Raw genomic sequence first — 19497 nt, 5'->3', positions numbered from 1 at the left:
AAACAGAAAACTGCCCAGAACAAACACCAAAGGCCATGTCCACCCTCCAGGCGAATGTGTTGAACTAGCTTGTGATCCTGATAGAATTTTAAAAGACTCATCTAAAATCCTTACTGAGAGAAATCTTTTACCTCATTTGAGACCCTCATTTAAAAAAAAAAATAATCCCAGGATTTTGTAACAGATTATTTCTCTGGTTTTCCAGCTAGAGATACCAGGCAGCCAAAGCCACAGGACAGGCAACCATTTCTCTCAGTTCTTGGTCTCAGTGGGCAGCGCTTGCCAGACACTGGTGTGTACTTTGAAGAACGGGCATCTTGAAAAGCCAGTCCTGGCTCAGCAGTTGTCTCCTGCAAGCTCCCAGGGAGGCCAGTGCTGCTAGTCTGTGGTGCACTCTTAGTGAGTGGGAAGTCTCTAACTGTGGATCCAATCCTACACATCTACTGCACAAAGCCCTTCCCAGCAGCCCCTCCCATGCTCTCCCATCTATATCCTTACCTCACTCAGTCATCACTCACGTAACCTAAAGCTAACAGACGGGGAAGCCATCACCAGGGTTTGGGTAAGAAGAATAACTGACTTTTTTTCTTTGGAATGATCTTACGTTTATTACAGCTGGGTTTCAATGTTTCTCTGCTTTTGTGGTACTTAACATCTGATGTCTCTGTAAGTTGTGAAGCAAATTATAAGTAATGAGTGATGATGATTTGCATCCGAAGCCCGGAGCCAGGCTGAAGCTATCATGATATTGCTTTCAAGAGATGAACTCAGAGTGAGATCGTACCAAAACTTACACTGTCACAGCCCAGTTAGTAATTGATATCAAGTCTGTGTAGACCTATTCTAAGCTTCCTCGTGTGTTTGCAGTTGAGAACTACTTCCTTCTCATTGTTACCCTTTGTGGATTCAAAACACCGATGATTCAAAGATGAGCAAGGCCCGGGATCAGAAAGATTTGTTTGTGAGAGAAATTCAGAGCCGTGTGCATGTTAGCCACTGTGTGTGAGCAGCTGGTGTTACTCACTACATTTTCAATAAAGAGAAGTCTCCTGACAGCTCCTAAAATGGGAGCTGGATGAGCAAGGCTGAAAGATTCTGGAAACTGATACAGCATTTGATAAATTTTATGTAACTAAAGGCGATCCAAAGATGTCATTTCAATTTTTAAAAATATTATATTTATTTATCTACTTAGCCTGCGAAGGGTGTGTGTGTGTGTGTGTGTGTGTGTGTGTACATGCACAGGTACAAGCCGTGGCATACAGGTGGAGGTCAAAGGATAACTGGTAGGAGTGGGTCATTCCTTCCATCATGTGGGTCTAGGAATTAAAGTTGGATCCCTAGGCAAGCTCCCTTACCCGAGCTGTCCAGACGGCTCGTTTTATGTAAAATGGAATAGAACCAAATACCTTTTGAACACATTTCTATAAAAATCCATCTAAGAAACAAACTTAAATATGATTCTTTTTCTACCTCACTCAGTTTATTTCAATAATTCATGTATTTCCTTAACTGTTCTTCTGTATGGAAATTAGGTGAGATAGAATATTTAGAGAAAACAACACTATTGTATGAAGTGACATTCTAAACCTCAGCATGGAATAAAGGACATGGTGTCAGATGACAGCCTTGGCTTGCTGCTATTTACCCATGCTATCCCATGTGAAGAGTGCGCACTGTCTCCATTAGGGTTATTCGTGTCTCACTGCACACATAACCCAAAATGCATTCCTCCCACCCCTCCTTCTACACCTAATACTATCAAAAATAAAAGGCATGGGATTGGAGCTTTCAAAAAAAATTAAAGCTAGAAGAAGATTCTTTTAAACATCTGAAAACTTTATGTTTCCTAAGGACAAATGAGGAACCACATTTGTTTTTGAAAGCTTTACTGTTTTATTAATCACATATTTTTTTCCATTTACTTTCATCTTATCTTTAACTGTACGACACTTGAGAATACTCTCAGATATTCATCCGCCACCGTCTAGTTTTAACAGATGGGAACACTATGGGAAGAGAGCTGTTATGTTGCCTGTTAGGTTTTTTTCCCATTAAAAAGAAATATTTCTTAAAAATCATATTTAAAGTCTAAGAAACTGGCAACCTTTCCAATGGGTTGGGTGAGCAGCCAACACTGAAACTGTTTGCTATGTTCCGTTCACAAGCCCATCGGAACTTTAATGGGTGAGAAGGGGGCCTCTTTTCTATGCTTTGTGTAGCACTTGGGTGTTCAAAATTATGTATTTGTTTGGGGGACAAATAACTTGTCTGCCTGGATCAAAGCCTGAAAGACAAATGTTTGTTTTTCTTTACATTGATGTTTATAATTTGAAATGTATTATCTTTTTTTGATTATTTGCTATTCAAAGTATCATGCTATATAATTTTAGATAAGCATTAAGCAGTTTCATCTGTAATAGTAATTTAGACTTCTGCTTAAACCTTAAAGAAAAAAAGTCCCATAAATGAAGTGCCTGTAGTTGCTCATCTATTAGGTTTTCTGTTGGAGTTTGAGTCTTTCCTGGCCGGGTTTATATTACCACCCCCCCTTCCCATTTCACCAAAAGAATTATGTTTAAATGGCCACTTACATTTGACAACATCCTGATTCAATAAATAAAATTAGAGTAATATTTTTGCACTTCAAAGCATGCTTTTGGGTTTTCTATGGATAGACAAACACTTAGCTCTTTCTAGATTCTCATTTTAAGGCTTGCTTTTCATGATTTGGGGGTATTTGATTCTCCCCCCTCTGCACTCAGACTATAAACTTTAAAGCTAACTTCAAAAAAACTTCACAATTACTTTAATAGTGACATGTTTGACTGCCGATTCTTATTTTTTGATCAAGGTAGTGGATCAACCTTGAGAGTTTTCAGTTCTTCAAAATGGAGTTCATGAGTCAGAGCCATTTTCAGGTGAAGTGTAATGGTTCCTACCATTGTGCATTCAACACTGTTAACCATTAATCATCACGACCTTAACACACATAACTTGGGTGTAGGAGAGAGCATTAAAAAAAAACATTTTATGCACCTGCTTCATAAGGAAAAATTAAACCCGAGTTTCTCACATAAGTCTTAAGCTCATATATATGCATGTTAGTGTAATTTGTGTAATAAATCAACCCTATTTGGCTTGTCTTTTCTGTAGTCGGCTAAGCAAATGAGTACCACCTCATTAAGGAACATCTGGTGAGTAATTTTCACCTGGTTTGAATATGTGATTTTTTTTTTACACTGAGATGTTATCTCATCATTAATTAAACATCACCATGAATTTTATTCGTCTCCTTTCCTCACCCCACTTGTAGAATTTTTCTTGGTGGGTAATGGGACTTTTGCTAAAATGTAATTGCATTTACTTGTACAAAGACAATTTCCACCCTCTTAAATCAGTGTAAAAGGCCTCATGCTGTGCTTGCAGACTACAGAAAAAAAAATATGTTGCTGTGTATAATTCTGTATTTGCTTGAGAATTTCCAAGATGGGCAACCTAACCTCTACCTTTTAGGTAATTGAAACTTACATGGAAAGGATTGGGAAAGCGCATGTCTCTGCTTGTACGCTCTAGTATTAAACATGAATCTCATCGGACAATAAAAATGACGTGCTTGGAGACAGGGCAGTGCACGGGAGCATTCATACAAAGGCAACGCCAGTAAAGAGATTCAGAGAGCAGCACTCAGGCTGCTCAAGAACAAGATCCGGAGCAGGTGGGTACAGAAAAAAAACGTCCAGGAAGGCCTCAAGGCAGCCAAGACCAGGATGCCAGGGATGGGAGAGCTCCCCTCCGGCTTGAACGCCATTGGATCCCTGGGCTGCACCAGTCGCCAGGGTTTCTGAAGACCCCTGCCAGCATCGCCGCTGGCCTGCTGGTCAAGAATGCCGGGGCTCGCGCAGGTTGCCACGCGGTGGCTGCCGCCCCAGCGGTGACTGTCGCGAACCTTGCCTAGCCGCGGCGCTCGGGAGCTGCGCCGGCTGCAGCTGGTGCTGGCCGGGCGGAGGCGCGGCCGGTCCCGTCGGGGCGGGGCCGGGGCGGGGCGTCGGGCCGCGCGGCAGGTGTGGGCGCGCGGAGGTGGCACAGCCCGCGGCGCTTTCTTTCGACCTGCGCACAACGCGGGACGCAGAGGCGCGCGCGGGGTGCGTGGAGGCCGCAGGTAAGCGGGCCCGGGCGCGCGGCGAGCCACCCTGGGGTTGGTGGGAGCCGAGGGACGAGGCGGCTCGGCGGCGCGCGTGGGGAGCGGAGGCGCGGTCCCGCACAGCCACCCGCGCTCGGCCACACGCTCGGGCCGCGCGCGATCCTCGAGCGCGCAGGGAAGCAGAGCGCGGCGTGCGTGCTGGAGCGCTCTCCGCTGGGGAGTCCCCGCGTTGCCCACGCACCATTTCAAACTCTGGGTGCTTTGGAAACTTCCCGGGGGCTTCTCCGGTGGAGTGCACAGAAACGAGGCGTGCGGTGAGAACCCCCACAGCCGAGGATTCGCTTGTTTTCAGTTCGTACTCGTATGGTGGAAAAAGGATGAAGGATGTTCGTCAGCTCCTGCCCCTTCTCTCCGTGACCCTCCCTTGGAAGGGCCGGCTCCTCGGCTGCTGCAGGGTTTCCTCAGCCAGGCAGTGGCCGCGTAGGGAGCAGCGAAACAAGCTTAGGTGGCCTCCTAAAGAGCTAAAGGACAGGGACAGGCAATGGGGCTCACAACCTGCACCAAGGGTTGGAGCTGTGGCCCTCCTGCCTGGGGACTGCTTCTGGAATCCGAATCCCGTCTTTCAGCTTCCTCATTGAAATCCTGGCACCTTTGAAGTGGAATTAGAGGGGGAAGTAGGCACGAATTTTTTATTTTTATTTATTTATTTATTTTGCGGGAGTTTATTACCTGTGGATTAAAATACTTGGTGAACGGGAGTTTCGACAATGCTCAGTTTTATCATTTGTTTTGAGAAAGTTTTGGTTGACTTGATTTTTGTTTTAAGTGATTTAAAAGTGACGCTCGACTTTAGGTTTATTGAGTTTCTCGTGTTTGGTTGGAGGGGAGCTAACTTTTTAAGTTGTTTCCCACTGTCATTCTGGTTATTGTTCAGTATCTCCAGAGGCAGTTCCGTAGGTATTTTATTTTGATTTTTATCATCAAAAAAAAAAAGGCTTAAAATAATATTGTGCGGTTGTCCCCCACCAAGGAAGTAATATAGTTCGCTTCCTTTCTCCTTTGTAACTTGTACAGGGCCTCTTGAAAACTAGGTTGGGTCCCCAAATAGGCATTTTTGATTCGTGTTTAATAGACTTTTTTTTGGAGGTGGGGTGGGCCTTCTGGAAACTTTTCTTTTACATCATATTAGGTCTTTATTTTATACGTAGGTATTGCCTTCATGGTTGATGTGAGAGAGAGCAAGAAGCCTGAAAGCTAGAAGAGCCTAGAAGGCTCTTGAAGTTTTATAAATTCTGAAGAGTACATAGTAGTGACTAAATCCTTGACGGACAGTGTGGACTCGGCTTGTTTTAAATAGGTTATTATAGGACGAAAGCTATGAGACATCTACTATTTGAATATCTTTATAAAAATGGAAGTGGAAAAAAATGGAGAACAAGAAATGTGTATCATTTTCCCCTCATTTTGAAATCATTTTTCTTGATTTGCCCCAGAACTGAAGCTATATTAAATACCGTTGTTAACTATTTAGGGTACTTATAGAACATTAATTGATTTGTTTTAACAATAATTTTCTTCAGTGATAGGTTTTTGTTAAATGTGTTTTGCTGGGAATATTGACGCCTTGAGATTAGAAAACATTAAATTCTTCGTAATTGCCACAATTGCATTACTTGTGTCTAAGTATTTTTATCATTTGAACATTGTGGGGGCTCTTAACTTTAAACGTAAAAAGGCGAAAATGTAACCTCTGATTACTAACATTTAAGGGATAAAATATAGTATTAAAAGACAATATGGAATTTGAAGGCATTTTAGGATAGATAATTCTCTAATCATAAACAAGAAAGGGCTAGTAATAATGCTTTAAAACATCTTCTTGATATATTTAATAACTAGTTGCTTAAAAAGTAACCCCCAAATGTCTCAAAAGTTTTAATGAGTGATAAATTTTGTTATTACATAGTTCTGCAATGTAGGGAAAAAAAAACTTTTGTTGAATCTAGAATAGATGCAGCTTAAGTAAAAGAAATGGTGAAATTTGATCTTTGCATTTTGAGCTACATTTTCACTGGGGGCTTTTAAACAATGACAGTAAATTGTATAGAAAGTAGATCAGTTATTTAATCTGTACATGTAAGTACCCTAATGTGCTTGCTTCATTTGTAGAGTCTCCGGCTGTCTTTCACTCCAGGCTTAAAAAAACAAAACAACAACAACAAAAAAAAAAACAAACAAACTTGGGAGGAGGTTGGAGATGATGGAGGAAGCTTTCCATTGCACATGGGTGTGGGGGAAATCTGTGTTGACTTCAGGAGTAAGGAGGTTAAAAGGTAGAGTGTAGGGTCAAGATTTACTTGTAGATTCATTCTCTAGGACCTTCTGCTTTTCCTGGGATTAACATTTTAAGCAATATACAGTTATTGCATGCATGACAGCAGAGGGGGGAAAGTCCTCTTCCAATAACCTTGAAACCCTGATTCTGGCTTTATCAAGTATGTTCTGTTTCGTATTTTCTAGCCGATCCTAGCTACTGAGCACTTGAAGCCAACTTGCAGATTACAGAGAATTCGCTAGGTGATTTCTATTTTCAGAGAAATACTCTTTTGAGACACCATTATTTTAATATCCCAAATAGCACCAATCTTCTGAGCAAAACAATAATTGTCCTAGTAATTTAAAACTACACTTTTAGCAGGGAAAATGCAATGTACATGACTGCCAATGCTCATACTATGATCTTCTTTGGTCCACTTCCATTTCTTGCTTTGTGATGTCTCTGACACATCATTCTGATGCAAGAAACTTGAGGCGGGGGAAGCGGGGGTGGGGAGCGTTCAGAAAACAAGCAATGCGTGTTGATCCTCTTTCTGCTGTATAAGCCTGAGTCTTCGTGACACAGATCCACAAGTCTGAGAGTCTTCACCCCACTCCCCTTTACTGAGTCTGAGAGAAGACAGGACAGACAAGAGTCAGCTCTGCCATTTGCAAAGCGGAAGCTTGTGCTCCACAGCAGATCCAGTCCGTGGTCTAACTCAGTTTTACTTCCTTGCCAGGGGCATAACAACTGGAGTTAAAAGACTTATACCCAGATGGGGAAATTAGTGCCATTTGTGTATAGGCTGTAGCCTTATTGAAGCTGCTTTCAAAGTAATTGGGACGAAATCAAGACATAGTATGATTTAATTATAAGTCCTCTAGGGTGGGTAGTGGGTAGGAGTCTGTGGCTCAGAATATATTTAGGCTTTTCACTTATGTTGAGTTTTTTTACAGTTTGCATTGTAGTTGTTCGTGCGTGCTCATGTGTGTGTGTGTGTGTGTGTGTGTGTGTGTGTGTATGTGTGAGAGAGAGAGAGGGAGAGAGAGAGAGATTTACTTATGCTTATATAATTTGGAAGATGGGAAAGGTATAAAGTAGTGAATTTTAGCTATTAAATTGGTTTAAGTTTTCTGCTGAGGTTATTCTTTGATGGACTGTCTTCATTGTGTTTTAAGTTGATGCCCTTTGGAAGTAATTCTGATCTCGAACCGGGATGGCGGTGGTGGGAGAAACCTACTGTGTCTAAAAGCCATTCTAACCTGACAATTGAAACCTTCCTTTAGTTATCTCTGACAATTTCAGGTAGACTTTGACCATGTTAATAAGCTGAATGTGTGTTGCATAACTTAAGAGAATTCAGCCCTGAAAGTCGTGCTCCACAACTTGTGGGCTGAGTGATTTTTTTCTCTCTCTCTGATTTAAGTATAGCATGCAATGTCTAGTCGAGACCAATATTTCTATACGTCTCTGTTAAAAATTGTTTAGAATCTAGTGTTTTAATACAGGCAAGGGACTGATAGCCCAGAATCCAACTCATGAGAGCTACTACCTAACACAGTCTGAGATTGCTAAATTATAGTGTGCTATAGATATAGTCCTCTTCACAGAGTTGCTATTGAGTCACCTGTGGAGATTGTTAACTGTTTCCTGACTTAAGCCTGGCTGTTTAGTGATCATCACAACGCCAGTGATCAAATTCTTTTGTGAGTCTTAAATAACAACAGTGACTTTGCTCTGTACCTACAAAGCCCTGGGTTCAATCCCCATCACCGAAATAAAGCAAAACCAGATTAAAAGTGTGAGTGTCTGGACAGATGGGAGTCTGACTCCTTCGGCTCTACAGGTGAGTGGAGCCTTTTAAATGAGGAGTAGCTTTAGACCAGAACTTTCATGTTTCTGCCGGTCATTCTGTTGCCTGGTGAGTCCTGTCCTGTCCTGTTCTGTGCCATAACTCAAAACTAACTGACCGGCTTCCTTCTCTCTCTCTCTCTCTCTCTCTCTCTCTCTCTCTCTCTCTCTCTCTCTCTCTCTCTCTCTCTCTCAAATGGATAGAGTGTGGAATCTAATTAAACTTAAAAAATATTTTTTTTTAAAGTGAAGTCAGATTTCATCCTGACTTCAGTAACTCTGAAACACCTCTCGGTACCCAGTCATCTCCAGTGGCAGACTAAAGCCCTCGGGGGCTTCAGAGATAGGATTAAGATGAGGTTTTATGTGCAAGCAAAGAAAAAGGTTGGATTTTATTTCAAAGTAACAGATAAGTAGATATACCTAGATTGATGTGTGATGGCTAGCTTCTATTTGCTTTTAGTAATTGAGCAGTCACAGTTTTATAACACTTTAACTCCTGGAGACAAATTTTTAGTTTTATATAAAAGGAAAATTTCACTTAAGTCCTCTTGATCTTATTAAATATTGAGTCAAATTAGCTCAGAGATGCTTGCTTTTTGTGATTTATCACTTTCAACCACCAGTAGCTGAGAATATTTTGATGAAAAAGAGAAATAAATGAAGATAAAATGAGGAAAATGTAAAGTAAAGACCAGTCAGATTAATTTTTGAAGCACTAAATCTTTAATATGATTTTTCCTGTTTGGGGGTTTTCAAGTCCTGGTGAAATGCCCATGTATTTGAAGTAATGACAAAGAGGATGAATTTGAAAGCTCTACTTTCCTTTATTGATAAATGTATTTGATAATTTTTCAAAGCTGATGTCCAGAATTTTGTTTTACTTAACAATTGATCAAAACAATAAATAAAAATGGAAAAGTAAGTCTCAGTTAAGGAACAAATTCATTTAAAGCCAGTCTTTGTTTTGAAGAATTCATTTTACCAATTACAAGTGTTCGTAGGTTTTTTTTTCCCCTGAAATTTACTAAATTAGAAGCGGTAAGAAAACTGTGTATTTAGAAATAACTGGCGGATTGACAAGCTTTAGCACTAATTAGTGAAGCTAAAAATAATGTGTGCTGGACATATTAAAATATAAAAACAGCTTGTCATTGTTATTCACTTGTAGTTCAGAACCCATCTCATTAACACGGATACAGAACTGCCTTCTTGGACCAGAGAATCAATATCACCCAGAGCTTTTTGTCAAAATCAAATAAAATATGTGTCTCACCTGTCTTGTTGGCAGAGCAGTACTGACTGTAGAGTTGTCTTCATCTTCTGATGGTTTTCTGTGCCCCATGCTTTGTGTGTACTATGGGAGACCTTCTCCACAGTTCTCGTGATTTAGCTGCCGTGATCGTTTTTATTTTACAGACTGGAAAACTGGCCTGGAAAGATTAAAGATTTCAGAAATCTCCTAAACGGTGCAGTCTGTGTGTTTCCTATCTCACCTCTGCTTTTAATTTGCTGTATATAATGATATTTAAGCAGATTATTTGTTATTTTTTTAAGTTGGTTTGAGAGTCATTATATTGTAGTGTGTGTGTTCTTTCTTAAATTTTAGAATTGGTTCAAGCCTCAAGTCCACATCCATAAAGGTATAGGAGATAGACAGACTATTACTATAAGTAAAGTAATAGCTTAGGACCCACATGTAAAGTGGTGGGTTAGGGAATCAAGTTTAGATGGATTCTAAATTGTCTCTGGTGGTCATTCCATGAAAAACACACAGAACAATTTTCTCCTGAACCTTGAATAAAAGGATAACTTTATTTTTATTTTTTTGATACTTTGAAAGTTCTAATGTCTGTGTGGGTAATAGTATAGTAGCAGGCTGGCTCAGTGTATAAAGGTGCCTGTCACAGCTGATGTTCTCAGTTCTGTCCCAGAACTCATATGGTGGAAAGAACCAACTGACTCCTGCAAGCTGTCCTTTGTCACATGTGTGTCATGGCGTATGTGTGTTAACATACAACATACCCTGACTTTCCAGGCTCAGCACGACTTGAATTTAAGTTCTCAACTATGTCTTCTTGACAAGTTAGTTTGTATTTTATGATAGGTAAAGGTCTTGTACAAACATAAAGACCCCCTTCAAAGCTAACATGTTGTTGTCTGAAAACCAGTGTGGGAGATGTGGTAAAAAGCAGAAACATCTGACCAAAGAGTGGACAGAGTTTGAAGGTTAAATAAAGCAATAATAACATTATGGAGGAGAGCTTTAATATGGATGAATATTAAAAATATTCATTTGTAGAGAGAGATCAAATTAAGTTCAAAGGTCAAAACAAAAAAAGTGAAAAAATGGAGATTTTAAATTAAAAATATAAATGTAGTATATAAATTTCATATTGTACAAATGACATTTAGACAGCAAAAATATTAGAGCTTTAGGGTTTTTCATTGAGTACCTTTTGGTATTCATTGGATCATAGTGAATATATTCCAGGAAAGCAAAATTTCTGAGAGCTTGAGAGCTTGGTTATAGGGAAAAAACATCCCAAGGACAACCAAACCCTACACAAAAGAATATAAAGTAATTTGCAAATGGGAAGACATTGTCTTTGCCTGTGGAAATTAGGGGGTACACAAAAACTTGTAGCACTGAAATTAAACACCAGAACAAACAGTATCATTATCAGAAATGGAATTCCCAGAATGCGAGCGCGTAGCATTCTAGAAAATAACACTAGATTATGCATGGTCATCTATGGGAATGCGCAGAGAAAGCAGCACAGACTGCCCACTAGCTACCAGGACTGACTGCTCAGTCTGAGCAGCAGGCCACTTAAAGGGTGCTGTGGCCGGAACGGCCTCACCATGTATAATAGCACTCCACACTGCCCCTCATAGCTTCCAATCAGAGTTTAGGGACTGTGCACAGACATCAGACGCCAAGCCGAAGGGTTCTAGTCCCCGCTCAGCACTTAGCTTCTGTATGTGTAAACTTAGACAAAACTTAAAACTCTACTCTGCCTTCCTCATTTCTTAAGTGAGATTAAACTAAACTGATGGCTTTCACACAGAGAATAAATATCAAATGAGTTTATATATGCAAAAATTGTGTATATGCACAGTTCTGTAGCAGAGGAGGAGTCTTTTGGAATTACTTGTGAGAAAGAAATTAGACAAGAGGATAGATCTGTGTTTTTGTTCTTTTCATTGTTCAAAGTTTTTAAACCCTTAGAAAGTTATCTGAATTCCAGGTTTCCTACCTAGAGTCTGTAGATCATGGGGGAGTTTGGATAGAATTCATGGTGGCATGTGGTTGGTAAAGCTATAAAAATTATATTGGCTTTTACTAATCTCTGATTGAAACTTAGAATTTTGTCATATTTACCACAACTGTGGTGACTTTATGGGGGTGTATTTGGATACTTTAATATCATATTACAGCTGTTCCTGATACTTGAAATGACTTATGTATTGCATACCTTCAACATTATGGTAATCATGAGAACTGCTATTAGACCTGTCTTCAATCTATTAATAAAGAATCACATATAGGGACTTGAGATAACTCAGTAAGTAGGTAGAAAGTGCTTGCCTTTTAAGCATGAAGACATGAGTTCAAATCCCAGAACTCACATTTAATAATAATAATAATGATAAAAAAATCCTGCCATGGCAGTACATGTTTTTAATATAGTGAAAACAATGGCTTGTGTGATCTAAGGCATAGTGCTTCATTCCGTAGTCCAGGAAAGGACCATTTCTGTCTGTCCAAGGTGCAGGTCAAACTGTGCCAGCCAGCTCAGAGGGTGATGGCCCTAGTGAATGGCAACTGACACACACAGTCTTGGGTAAATACCTTCTGGGCACCTAGACAGCACCCAGACAGGGACCATCAGAGAGCTTATCTGGAAAGACACACAAAAGGCAGATGTTTGCACTTTACTTTTAAATTTCATATACTTGCCATAATGCATTTCACCCATAAAAGGGACGGGGACTGAGACTGCTCTGCCCCCCAGGGGCCTCTGCTCATCCCTGAAGCACAGCACTGCTTGGACCTTTAACACAGTGTGTATCCGTCCTCAGCTGCTTTAGGTCTTAGGTCTTAGGTCTTGGTCTTGGGCCGTACTCTCTGCTGACTTAGCATCTTATAAGAAGTAATTGAGAAGCTTGTGCGGCAGTATCTTTTGAGGCTACTGTCGCATCGAAAGTCTTCTGGTTCTACTTTATGTTTTAAAGACATGGGATTCATCTGCAAAGCACAGCAGATAATCTAATATTTAATGTCTATATCGTGCTCATCTCAAATGCTGGATATTTGAGGTTCCTCAATAACAGATATTTAGAGGAATGATCATCTTGGGAATTGGCATTGTTCTTCAGTTCGTTTGATCATGGTGGCCTTACCATTGAGAAAGCATGGGTTTAAGTGGAACAACTGTAAGCACCATATAGCAAGAGGACATGGGTCCAAATCGTCAGCATCCGCATACAGAGCCTGGCATGGCCATGCATACCTGTAACCTGTAACTCCAGTGTTGCAGATAGGAGGATCTGAGTAGAATTCTCTCCAGCCAGGTTAGTCTAAAGGCTGGCTTCATGTTTAGTGGGAGATGATGTCTCAAAACATAGCATTAGAACAATAGAGGAAGACACCCAACATACTTCTTTGCCCTGTGCATATGTGGTCATGAACACATGCATCTGCACACACATGTGCAAGCCCCCTACACACACACACACACACACACACACACAAACACACACACAAACACACACAGAAAATTTTAAATCTGGAAGGATCCAGATTCTCTTTGGGGCTAATGATTATCGTGGCCAGGGAAGGTAGGATATTTACCAAGGCTCCTGGAAGGGTAAATGGTAGACCCAAGAGTCTATAAATGGGTAATCTTGCCTTTCTAACACAGTAGCCTTTTTTTTTTTTTGGTGTGGAGTATTTTCTACAAAGTTATAAATAGGACCCACTGGTCACATCCCTTGTAAAAAACTGGGCCAGTATATTTTGTTTATTAAACATATTAAATAAAGCTCACCATTTAGAACTACTTGCAGAGGACCTGAAGTCAGTTCCTAGCACCCACATGGGTGCTTACAGCCATCTTTACCTCCAGTCTCCGGGGATCTGATGTTGTCTTCTGGCCTTTGTGGATACCAGGCATTCATGTGATGTGCAGGCAAACAGTTGAATGCATCTCTGTTCATTATTTACAAGAAGGGTGTTCTAAATGCTTCACATAAAGCAGGCCAGGGCTCACAACAACCCATCTATCCAGGCAGGCATTCTTACCGTCTCTGTTTTACAGAGGGCTGCAGCATGGGCTCTCTGCCTTGGTACTCCTCACATCTTGGCTGTGTGATTGGTTGTAAGAGGGAGATGGGCCCATTCACTGAACAGTGTTTAGCACCATTCCAGTTCTCTTAGCTGTGCCAACCAGAAATAGCCTCAGCTATAGCCAGACGCCCCTTGAATTGCTCCTGGTTGAGATTTACTGCTGTAAAGTTGTAACAGAGATGTGCGTTCTTAAAAGAACCTTTTTAGTGGCTTTAAGATGACTCATGGTTCTAACTGGACAAATTACACACTGCAGGCCCTGTGTCGACATATCAGAATGTACTTGTGTGGGGGTGGATATGAGTTAAACCTGACCCATATTACTCTATTTTGTAGCATTTCCTCATGTTGCTTCTAGTGAGAGCCAAAGGCCACAATTTTTGACCTGCTTTTAACTTCTTTTAATTGCCCCAATTCATGTATTGTCCCCTTGGATTTGACCCATCATACAGGGACAGTCTTACTTTTCTCTGTGTAACAGAGAACCTAACATATCTCAATTGCTTCTCAGTAAGAATTTATGTCTCAGCCAAGACTAACAGCTGCCAAGAAAAACATACCCAGTAATGAATAACTCACAAAGGTTTGGTAAAGAATAAGGAAAGTTATATGATGAAGTATATTACTAAGGTATTGGGTTTTGTTTATTCAGTGTGATAACCTGTTAGATTCACATAAGTCAAATGAGTTTGAGGTTTTTGGTCATTGTTTCTTTGTAATTTTATATTTTAGTTTCAAGAGCAGGTGGTGAGTATTGGGGGGAGAGGGGCATTGAAATTGATTGACTTAAATTCTAGCCCTGCCAAACATGCTAACCACATGACCTGTGTTTTTTTGTTTTTTCTTTTTCTAAAGGTTGGATTCCCTACCAGTAAAATGAGGTAATGATGTGAAATTGGTCACGTTGTTGAAGAGTTGAAATGAGAGATTGGGCATCAGTATCCAGCTTAGGTTCCGGCCTGTAAGTTTCCCATCTTCTTTCTTGAACCAGCTTATCTGTTAATTTTATCTTCATGCTCTTTAGCTCTAAACCAGTTTTTCTAGAGAGAAACATATCCTACAAAGTAGCTTTGTGCAGATAACTGGTGCAAGGCGTTGCCTAGAGAACAGGGTGGGGACATTGAGTACTCAAGATGGTTGGACATTGAAAGATTTATATTTAATGATAGCATGGTGGCATACGGAGGGGCCAAAGGGCCTCAGAGGGTCTATGGAGCCAAAGCCTGCCCTGTTCTTCCATTTTTAGCCAATATTTGAATGCCTGCTATGTGTTGGATGCTGTGCAAACCCTGGAGATACAAAGATGGCAAACAGAAGTTAGCTATGCTATCCCTGGTCCCTGGCGCCATAGTAATTAGTTATGTGATGTCTTCATACCGACTCCTTCCAAGTGATATGCACTACAGGGAATGGTAGTGTGGCTGGACTCTGAAAGAGTGTTGGGAAGTATAAATGCTGTCTGTCCTGGGAAAGAGATGCAGGTGGTGACAGCACAGGATTTGATAGTCCTATGCTGCAGTCTTTCAGCATGGGGGTCTGACCCACTGGGATATCACGAAGTCAGCTTTGTGGGTCTGATTTAGGGTGAATGTTATTTAAGAAATGAAAGAAGGGAGGGTAGGAAAATGTTAAAGTGAGTTGCTCACAGTGACCTCTTGCTTTGCAAAACATCGTTTTAGTCTTGAACACATTTGGTACACGTCACAATGTAGAATACCTTTCTTACAGTGATTCCTATGAAAAATGTAATCACTCCTTTCTTTCTCCCCACAACCCCTTTTGTTTTTTGTTTGCTTGTTTTGTTTTGGAATTGCATACACACTTATCTTGTTTTGTTTGTTTGTTTGTTTGCTTGCTTTCCCCCCCCCCCGCCCCCTTGGTGTTTTTGTTATTTTTGTCTTTTTTTTTCCCTGGAGCTGAGAACCAAACCCAGGGCCTTGTGCTTGCTACACAAAAGCTCTACCACTGAGCTAAATCCTCAAACACATTTACTAGTTTAAGTCCTGTTAATAGAAAGGCTGAGCAGCTTGTTTATCTTGGCAGCCATCCTTCAGCACTTCAAGTGTGCTGTCATGAGCACCTCTGTGGAGAGAATGTGGACTTCAGTAAGTTCTTGGAGGAGGCAAACAGTCATGCATTTACACACCTAGGCACCAGAGTGGTGGGTTCTGATTTACAGCCACAAGGCCTGATTGTCTTGTCACACAGCAAGAATGTTTTGAAGCATGGTCAAAAGCAAGCACAGAAGGCAGATGCAGTGCCACATATCATGTGCTGGGAACAAGACCACTGTCCAGGATTAGGAGCTGCAAACACCATTTCACTCTTTGACCTCATTGTTGGTTCTGTTTTATTCCGAAAGTGTTGAGAGAGGAGTAAAGCCCTGCACTGAGGATGAGAAAGGTGCTCACAGAAGGGGGAGTGCCTGGAAACCTTAAAGAATGAAGGGGCTCAGAAACTAGATAAGAAAAACCCCCTTTGTTTCTGCCCTGAAACAGAACTGGGCTTGAAATTGGTTCTGCTTTTCTCAGCTCTGTGGCTGTAGGTGGAACACTGGACTCTTGGACCCTTAGTTATCTTATATATGAAAGGTCCTGGCAACACATTTCACAGGGTGATTACCTAGATAAGATAAGCAGCAAGTTTGTATGGAATGTGTCCATTGTGTCATAAATGGCCAGAAAGTAATTGTCCCTGAACTCTAACCTTGTTAGAGAGAAGCCAGTGCCTTGCTTCTCTGTTGCTGTGATAAAACGCCTTGACCAAGGCAGCTTATAAAAGAAAGCATTTAATTGTGCTTACAGTTTCAGAGGGTTAGAGTCCACAATGGTGGAGTAACATGGTGGCAGAACAGCTGAAAGCTCACATTTCATCCATGATCAGGGGCCGGAGAGCACACTGGGAATGGTGTCCTTGTGTGTTTTGAAACCTCAAAACCTGCCCCAGTGACACACCTCTAAGGCCAACCTCCTAATCCTTCCCAAACAGTTCCACAAGCTGGGGACTGAGTATTTAAGTGTTTAAACTTTGGACTGACATTCTCATTCAACCCACCACAGTCAGATTTGCATTTTCCAAGACAGTTTCTGTATGAACACCCATGGGAACTTAATGGACCAGAGGAAAGTTTAGAAAGTTAGTCTCAGTTGCATACTCCTTTAGTTTCCAGACTAAACTAAACTTGTGGCTACTAGCTTTGTCTTGGTTTGGGGAACAAAGGGAAAGACATTCACCAAGGGCATCCTTCTACATCTGCATACTGCTCTTTCCAGTTTGAACCATAGCCCCACCCACAGTGTGTATCCTGAGTACGCTTAGTGTAGATTTGGCCTTTCACATACATTAGGGGTGTTTATGGAGACTAGCTTTCACTTCTCTGAATTAAGTAAAGGGATTCCACTATCCAGTCTGCTCAAATAACTGTCGATGGATGTTCTGAGCCTTCAGTCTCCATCTCCCCACACTAGTGGCTGTAAAGTCTCATTGTTTCCTAGCATTGCTTAAAGTGGGACTTCATTTTTCAGGAAATAATCTACGAGTGAGGCACAGCAAAACACATTTGCATGTGAGCACAAAACAGCGTTACCTTTGTCCAAGAAGGTACCTGTTCTGGCGTGCACTTTATTAAACCTCAGAGAAATGTACCTCAAAGAATGAGTCCCTTAACAAAAAAAATCCATTTGTCTTAGAGGGAAGGATCAAACCAGAGCTGACCACACTTGCCCCAATCAAATATACATCCTGCCTCAGTAGCTAAGCTTGTGTCATCCCTCTGTCCCCAATTGGCTTTGTTGTATGTTTTTTGCTCTGCTCTTTGGAGATTGACATTAATATGTCCAGCCATTCATAGCAGCACTAGACTTTTTGTATGATAAATTTCTACATGGTCAGTTAAGAGTCTAAAACACAGGGTACTTAAGAAAGGCCTGGAGTTACAGTTTTCATATTGCCCCTGAGTGTTCTAGGAGTGTGCTGTGGAGGATGAAGAAATGTGTTGGGGACCTAGGGATATGGGAACAGCTATTTTGATGTTTTCCCAGAAATTGAAATTCTTAAATCCGTTAGTTTCCAACTTGGATTAAATGAATGGATGGATACTTTGCTGTTCATGAGCTACTTTTAGAAGCTGATATTTAATACATACATGAAATTTGACATATTTATCAGTAAAATATTACAATTCTGAGCCCTTAGGGAGTAATTTTTTCCTTTGATGTTTATCCCTCCAGCCAGCTCTGGCTGCTTTTGTGCTGTTAATATTGATCTCTCAGATTGTTAAGTACATTGTGAAATTCACTGGGTCTCTGAACAGTTACTGTAACTTTAGGGAATACTACCAAACACAAGGAAAGGAGGGAAATAACAGAAAAGTCCTTTTTTTTTTTCATTTTTTTAATTCTTTGGTTTTTCGAGACAGGGTTTCTCGGTATAGCCCTGGCTGTCCTGGAACTCACTTTGTAGACCAGGCTGTCCTCGAACTCAGAAATCCTCCTGCCTCTGCCTCCCGAGTGCTGAGATTAAAGGCATGTGCCACCACTGCCCGACTGTCAAAATTATTATTAAAAGAGCTAATTAAAATTATGAAATGTCTTAAAGCTATTGACCGTTACTTAAGATACGTTAAAGAAAAGAATTTTCTTTAAAGTTTTTGGATCATCTTCTGCATGAGTACTATATTGACGTCATCTCTACCCCTCTCTCCCCACTCAACTCCCCCTGTGTTCTCTCTCATTCCCTCTCAGATGCATGGCCTCTTCTATAGTTATTATTGTTGCATATATATACACAACCTGCTGAGTGTCCTCGGTGGCTCATGCCGCACCAGTTTAGGGCTGAGCATTTGAGATTGGAGAACCTAAGGCTATTTCTGAGCTCCTCCCTGGAGAAGATCTGTTCTCCGTCTCTGCTGCCACCGGTTCTTCATCTGAAAGCAGAGCCCTGTGAAATTTCCACTGTCCATGTTGGAATGTCAGCTGGGTGTTGTTTGTATGCAGGTCTTATTTAGGCAGCCAGATTGTCAAGAATTCATGGGTGTGTAGCATCCCTGTCATGTCTAAAAGACACTGTCTAGAAACAAGCATCCTGGCCCTCTGATTCTTACAATCTTGATACATCTTCAAAGCTAGGGATTTTTTTTTAATTTAATGTCTGTCTGCCAGTAGGCTTTCATATGTATTGAGACTGTCATGGGTGTAGTTAATTGAATATCATTTCCCACAAATGCCAAGACTTTAAGTGATTTTCTAGATCAGGCTTAATTTATTTCTGTGCATGAATCCTTTTCACCCAAGAAATGTACACATATATAAAGTAGGTATTCAAATCATGTATATATATATTCGGCTGATAATAAGTTACAGAGCAACTTATTTTAAAACCAAATACAGTATAAACACAGTAAAATTTCATACTAATGAGGTGGGTATGTTTATTTACCTTTACAAAGAGAAATCTTGGCTAGATAGTTAATACTGCAAAAAGAAGCACACTAAGTACTTTTCAGAGTTGATCTGTATTTCTGTTTTATAATCGTTAGTGGAAATGCCCCTTCACATTCATACAGAGTTCTCGTTAAAGCAGATGTTTGTTTAGGGCCATTTCCGAACTATTTGAAGTGGTGTCATAATTTAGAAATAACCATGTAGTGACTTGATACCTTACCTAAATGTGTGAATAATTAAACTAGCTCTCTAGAAGGTCACTCAGCCCAAAGGCTTAAACGTAAGCAGAAGTCCTGGAAAGTGAATAGCTGCCTCCCCTTGGCGCGATTTTAATTTCCATTCAGGAAATTGCTATATTTTACTAGAAATGGTGACTCTGGGCTCAGATGTG

The 19497-nt window shown here is 40.7% G+C and overlaps 1 long non-coding RNA gene across 2 annotated transcripts in view; it reads left to right on the top strand.

The window, feature by feature from the left end:
• The first annotated feature begins 516 nt into the window (after positions 1 to 516).
• Gm49890 (predicted gene, 49890) overlaps positions 517 to 19497 on the top strand; it is a 32189-nt gene continuing 13208 nt past the window's right edge. The window contains exons 1-3 of one of the 2 annotated variants that reach the window (NR_132734.1): positions 517 to 562; positions 3517 to 3718; positions 14521 to 14626. This is a non-coding gene — a long non-coding RNA (predicted gene, 49890). The remainder of the gene's footprint in view (positions 563 to 3516; positions 3719 to 14520; positions 14627 to 19497) is intronic. The other variant, NR_132735.1, reaches the window with a different exon arrangement.

Source organism: Mus musculus, chromosome 4 (assembly GCF_000001635.26).
Source record: "Mus musculus strain C57BL/6J chromosome 4, GRCm38.p6 C57BL/6J".
NCBI lineage: Eukaryota > Metazoa > Chordata > Mammalia > Rodentia > Muridae > Mus > Mus musculus.
This window is presented reverse-complemented; position numbering and strand designations above follow the sequence as displayed.